The following is a 7,294-nucleotide window of genomic DNA, read 5'->3' as shown; positions in this document are numbered from 1 at the left end:
GGGTTTGATATTTGGAAATGTGTCTTGGAGCGAATGCAATAGCTCTTGTATTGAATGTGATCTCTGAAAAACTTGGATGCCAAAGGTTGTGGTGGTTGGGGGTATTTATAGCCCCCAACCACTTTGCTAGCTGTTGGGGAGGCTGCTGGCGTTGGGCGTACCGGACAGTCCGGTGCGCCACCGAACAGGCATTGTTCCTTGTCCGGTGTGCCGCCATGTCACCCAACCATTAGGGTTCGGAGCTGGTCGACCGTTGGAGGCTTTGTCCTCTTGCGGCACCGGACAGTCCGGTGCCCCTCTGACTCCATTGCTCTGACTTCTGCGTGGTACTATGCTGCAATGTTCCTGCTGTCAGAGTCGACCGTTGGTGCAGGTAGCCGTTGCTCCGCTGGCATACCGGACAGTCCGGTGACTTATAGTGGAGTGCGCTCTGGAATTCCCGAGAGTGGATGGTTCGAAGTTGTACGGCCTGGTGCACCGGACAGTCCGGTGCGCCATTTTTCAGCACACTCAAGTCCTTTTGTTTCTTTTCGATTGTGTCCCTAACTTGATTCTTTTATTGGTTTGTGTTGAACCTTATGCACCTGTAATACAAGAATTTCTAGAACAAACTAGTTAGTCCATATGTTTGCGTTGATCATCAACCACCAAAAATTAATTATAGGAAATGGTTAACACAATTTCCCTTTCAATCTCCCCCTTTTTGGTGATTGATGCCAACACAAACCAAAGCAAATATAACGTGCAGAAATGTAACTAGTTTGCATTTAGAATGTGCATAGGTTACTTTGAGTTAAACCAATTGAAAATCTCACTACGCATGAATGGATTGCTTTTCTTTATTTAACATTTTGGACCACATTTGCACCACATGTTTGTATTTGCAAATTCTTTTTGAAAATCTTTTCAAAGTCTTTTTGCAAATAGTCAAAGGTATAGAAATGATATTGCAAGAAGCATTTTTAATATTTGAAATTTCTCCCCCTGTTTCAAATGTTTTTCCTTTGACTAAATAAAACTCCCCCTGAATGAAATTCTCCTCTTAGCTTTCAAGAGGGTCTTGAGATATCAATTTGAAATTTTACTTTCATAAATCAAGTGAAACATAGATATCAATCGATATAAAAAAGAATACATCAATTGAAATAAATACCAATTGAAGAATACCAATTAAAATTACATTTCAAATTTTTTTGAAATGGTGGTGGTGCGGTCCTTTTGCTTTGGGCTTAATACTTTCTCCCCCTTTGGCATTAATCGCCAAAAACGGAGACGTTGAGAGCCCTCTTGCATCTTTCTCCCAAATGGTAATATAAATATGAGTGAAGGGTCATACCACTGAGAGTTTGTGGGAGTAACGACAAAGGGTAAATGATACCGTTAGAGTTGAGTGGAAGCCTTGTCTTTGCCGAATACTCCATTTCCCTTTCAATCTAAGACTAATCATAAAGATATACTTGAAAACACATTAGTCTTAGTCTTGGCACAGGAATAATAAGAAATATGCATTTGTACCAAATGAAAGAGACATGATCAAAGGTATATAAATGAGCTATGTGTGCAATATTTCAATCAAAATTTCGAGAATCAAGTATATTTAGCTCATTCCTAAGTTTGCTAAAGGTTTTCTCATCTAGTGGCTTGGTAAAGATATCGGCTAATTGGTTTTGGGTATTAACATAAGCAATTTCGATATCTCCCTTTTGTTGGTGATCCCTCAGAAGGTGATACCGAATGTCTATGTTCTTAGTGCGGCTGTGTTCAACGGGATTATCTGCCATGCGGATTGCACTCTCATTATCACATAGGAGAGGGACTTTGCTCAATTTGTAGCCATAGTCTCTGAGGGTTTGCCTCATCCAAAGTAATTGCGCGCAATAATGACCTGCGGCAATGTACTCGACTTCGGCGGTGGAAAGAGCCACTGAGTTTTGTTTCTTTGAGGCCCATGACACCAGGGATCTCCCTAGAAACTAAGAAGTCCCTGATGTGCTCTTCCTATCAATTTTACACCCTGACCAATCGGCATCAGAATATCCTATTAAATCAAAAGAGGATCCCTTGGGGTACCAAAGCCCAAACTTAGGAGTGTAAACTAAATACCTCATGATTCTCTTCACAGCCCTAAGGTGAACTTCCTTAGGATTTGCTTGGAACCTTGCACACATGCATACGGAAAGCATAATATCCGGTCGAGATGCACATAAGTAGAGTAAAGATCCTATCATCGACCGATATACCTTTTGATCTACGGATTTACCTCCCGCGTTGAGGTCGAGATGCCCATTAGTTCCCATGGGTGTCTTGATGGGTTTGCCATCCTTCATTCTAAACTTCTTAAGTATGTCTTTAATGTACTTTGTTTAGCTGATGAAGGTGCTCTCTTGGAGTTGCTTGATTTGAAATCCAAGAAAATACTTCAACTCCCCCATCATAGACATCTCAAATTTTTGAATCATGATCCTACTAAACTCCTCACAAGTTGACTTGTTAGTAGACCCAAATATAATATCATCAACGTAAATTTGGCATATAAACAAGTCTTTTGCAATAGTTTTAGTAAAGAGAGTAGGATCGGCTTTACCGACTTTAAAGCCATTAGTGATAAGAAAATCTCGTAGGCATTCATACCATGCTCTTAGGGCTTGCTTGAGCCCATAAAGTGCCTTTGAGAGTTCATAGACATTGTTAGGGTACTCACTATCTTCAAAGCCCGGAGGTTGCTCAACGTGGACCTCTTCCTTTATGGGTCCATTGAGGAAGGCACTTTTCACGTCCATTTGGTAAAGCTTAAAGCCATGGTAAGTAGCATAGGCAAGTAATATACGAATTGACTCAAGCCTAGCTACGGGTGCATAAGTTTCATTAAAGTCCAAACCTTCAACTTGTGAATAACCTTTGGCCACAAGTCGGGCTTTGTTCCTTGTCACCACACCATGCTCATCTTGCTTGTTGTGGAATACCCATTTGGTACCTACAACATTTTGATTAGGACGTGGAACTAAATGCCATACCTCATTCCTCATGAAGTTTTTGAGCTCCTCTTGCATAGCCACCACCCAATCCGGATCTCTTAGTGCATCCTCCACCATGTATGGCTCAATAGAGGATACAAAAGAGTAATGTTCACACAAATGAGCAACTCGATATCTAGTGGTTACCCCTTGTGAATGTCACCAAGTATGGAGTTGACAGGGTGATCTCTTTGAATTGCTTGGTGGACTCTTGGGTGTGGTGGTCTTTGATCCTGAATTTCTTAATCATCTTCCTTGTCTCCATTAGCTTCATCTCCCCCTTGATCATTGTCGTCTTCTTGAGGTGGCTCATCCTCTTGATCTTCATCATTTTGAACCTGATCCTCATCTTGAGTTGGTGGAGATGCTTGATTGGAAGATGACGGTTTGATCTTGTGCTTGTGTGGGCTCTTCGGATTCCTTAGGACACACATCCCTAGTGGACATGTTCCTTAGTGCGACGCATGGAGCCTCTTCATCATCTAGCTCATCAAGATCAACTTGCTCCACTTGGGAGCCATTAGTCTCATCAAACACAACGTCACAAGAAACCTCAACTAATCCAGTGGATTTGTTGAAGACTCTATATGCCCTTGTATTTCAGTCATATCCAAGTAAAAAGCCTTCTACAACCTTAGGAGCAAATTTAGATTTTCTACCTCTTTTAATAAGAATAAAGCATTTACTCCCAAAGACTCTAAAATATGAAACATTAGGCTTTTTACCAGTGAGGAGTTCATATGATGTCTTCTTGAGAATTTGGTGAAGATATAACCAGTTGATGGAGTAGTAGGCGGTGTTAATCGCCTCGGCCCAAAACCGGCCCGGAGTCTTGTACTCATCAAGCATGGTTCTTGCCATGTCTAATAGAGTTCTATTCTTCCTCTCCACTACACCATTTTGTTGAGGTGTGTAGGGTGAAGAGAACTCATGCTTGATGCCCTCCTCCTCAAGAAAACCTTCAATTTGAGAATTCTTGAACTCCGTCCCATTGTCGCTTCTTATCTTTTTGGTCCTTAATCCGAACTCATTTTGAGCCCATCTCAAGAATCCCTTTAATGTATCTTGGGTTTGTGATTTTTTCCTGCAAAAAGAACACCCAAGTGAAGCGAGAATAATTATCCACAATAACTAGACAGTACTTGCTCCCGCCGATGCTTATGTAAGCTATCAGGCCGAATAGATCCATGTGAAGTAGCTCGAGAGGCCTGTCAGTTGTCATGATGTTCTTGTGTGGATGATGGGCTCCAACCTGCTTTCCTGCTTGGCATGCGCTACAAACATTGTCTTTCTCAAAATGAACATTTGTTAGTCCTAAAATGTGCTCTCCCTTTAGAAGTTTGTGAAGATTCTTCATTCCAACAGGGGCAAGTCGGCGATGCCAGAGCCAACCCATATTAGTCTTAGCAATTAAGCAAGTGTCAAGTTCAGCTTGGTTATCATTAAAATCAACTAAATATAGTTGACCCTTTAACACTCCTTTAAATGCTATTGAATCATCACTTCTTCTAAAGACAATAACACCTATATCAGTGAATAGACAGTTGTAGCCCATTTTACATAATTGAGAAACAGAAAGCAAATTGTAATCTAAAGAATCTACAAGAAAAACATTGGAAATAGAATGGTCAGGAGATATAGCAATTTTACCCAAACCTTTGACCAAACCTTGATTTCCATCCCCGAGTGTGATAGCTCGTTGGGGATCTTCATTTTTCTCATAGGAGGAGAACATTCTTTTCTCCCCTGTCATGTGGTTTGTGCACCCGCTATCGATTATCTAACTTGAACCACCGGATGCATAAACCTACAAAACTATTTTAGGCCTTGTTCTTAGGTACCCAAGCGGTCTTGGGTCCTTTCACATTAGAAACAAGCACCTTGGGTACCAAAACACAAGTCTTTGGACTCTTGTGTTTGCCCCCAACATATTTGGCAACTACTTTACCTGATTTGTTAGTTAAGACATATGAAGCATCAAAAGTCTTAAATGACACATTATGTTCATTTGATGCAGCAAGAATTTTCTTTCTAGGCATTTTAACATGTGTGGTATGCCTAGAGCTAGAAGTCTCATTTTTATACATGGATGCATGGTGAGAAACATTATGAGATTTCCTAGCATGAATCTTTCTAATTTTGTGCTTAGGATAGTTAGCAGGATATAAAATATAGCCTTCATTATCCTAAACCATGGGAGCCTTGCCCTTAACAAAAATTAGACAATATTTTAGGGGCATTAAGCTTGACATTGCTCCCCTGTTAGAAACCAATGCCATCCTTAATGCTAGGGTGTCTCCCATTATAAAGCATACTACGAGCAAATTTAAAACTTTCATTTTCGAGCTCATGCTCGGCAATTTTAGCAGTTAATTTGGCTATGTGATCATTTTGTTGTTTCATCATAGCAAGGTGATCATCCATAGCTTCTACATTAACATCTCTACATCTAGTACAAATAGAAACATGTTGAACAGTAGATGTAGATGGTTTACAAGCATTTAAATCTTCTATCTTAGCACTTAATCTAACATTCTCGTCTCTAAGACAGGAAATAGAATCATTGCAAACATTCAATTCTTTAACCTTAGAAATTAAACTAGCATTTTCATTTCTAAGACTAGAAATTGAATCATGACAAATGCTGAGCTCCTTAGTTAAGTTTTCACATTTTCTACTTCCTGAGCATAAGCATTTTTCAACTTAACAAATTTTTTGTTTTCTTTAATGAGGAAGTCCTCTTGGCTATCCAAGAGTTCATCCTTCTCATTAATGGCTTCAATTAATTTATTTAATTTTTTTTCTTTTGGTCCATGCTAAGATTGGCAAAAAGAGACATTAAATTATCTTCACTATCACTAGAGCTACCCTCATCACTAGATGTTGTATATTTGGGGGTGGCTCTAGTGTGTACCTTCTTTTTCTTGCCGTCCTTAGCCATGAGACACTTGTGGTCGACGTTTGGGAAGAGGAGGCCTTTGTTGACGGCGATGTTGGTGGTGTCCTCATCGGAGGAGGAGTCATTGGAGCTCTCGTCGGAGTCCCATTCCTGGCATATATGGGCATCACCGCCCTTCCTCTTGTAGTATCTCTTCTTCTCCTTCTTTGTTCCTTTCTTGTCGTCGTCCCTATCACTTCCACTAGAAATTGGACATTTTGCTACGAAATGACCGGACTTACCACACCGGTAGCACACCTTCTTGGAGCGGGATTTGTAGTCCTTCCCCCTCCTTTGCTTGAGGATTTGGCGGAAGCTCTTGATGATGAGCACCATCTCCTCGTTGTCAAGCTTGGAGGCATCGATTGAGAGCCTACTTGGTGTAGATTCCATCTTCTTCTCTTCCGTCGCTTTGAATGCGACAGGTTGCACCTCGGGTGTGGAGGTGGCGCCTTGCTCCAAGTTGACTATGTGTTTGGAGTCTTTGATCATTAGCTCAAAGCTCACAAACTTGCCAATCACTTCCTCGGGAGACATCTATTTATATCTAGGGTCTCCACGGATTAGTTGCACTTGAGTGGGATTATGAAAAACAAGTGATCTAAGAATAACCTTGACCATTTCATGGTCATCCCACTTGGTGCTCCCGAGGTTGCGCACTTGGTTCACCATGGTTTTGAGCCGGTTGTACATGGCTTGCGGCTCTTCTCCTTTGTTGAGGACGAATCGACCGAGCTCCCCCTCGATCGTCTCCCGCTTGGTGATCTTGGTCACCTCGTCCTCTTCGTGCGCGGTTTTGAGGACGTCCCAAATTTATTTGGCACTCTTTAACCCTTGTACCTTGTTATACTCCTCCCGACACAAGGAGGCGAGGAGTATAGACGTGGCTTGGGAGTTAAAGTGCCTAATTTGGGCGGCCTCGTCCGAGTCATAGTCTTTGTCCCCCACTTGTGGTACCTGTGCTCCAAATTCAACTATGTCTCATATGCTTTCATGGAGTGAGGTTAGATGATACCTCATTTTATCTCTCCACATACAATAATCTTCACCATCAAAATATGGTGGTTTGCCTAGGGTAACGGAAAGTAATGGAGCGCGCTTTGAAATACGAGGATAGCGAAGAGGCATCTTATTATACTTCTTATGCTCATGGCACTTAGAAGCGATGGATGACTCGGAGCTTGATGTGGAGGGTGACGAAGAGTCGGTCTCATAGTAGACCACCTTTTTCATCTTCTTCTTGTCACCTTTCCGAAGTGACTTGATGGAGGAAGAGGATTCCTCCTAGTGTTTGTTGCCGGACTCCCTTGAGAGAATCCTCCCCGAGCTTGCGGACTTGTCG

Source organism: Zea mays, chromosome 1, assembly GCF_902167145.1.
Source record: "Zea mays cultivar B73 chromosome 1, Zm-B73-REFERENCE-NAM-5.0, whole genome shotgun sequence".
Lineage (NCBI taxonomy): Eukaryota > Viridiplantae > Streptophyta > Magnoliopsida > Poales > Poaceae > Zea > Zea mays.
The sequence above is the reverse complement of the archived record's forward strand: the minus strand, read 5'-3'. Positions refer to the sequence as shown.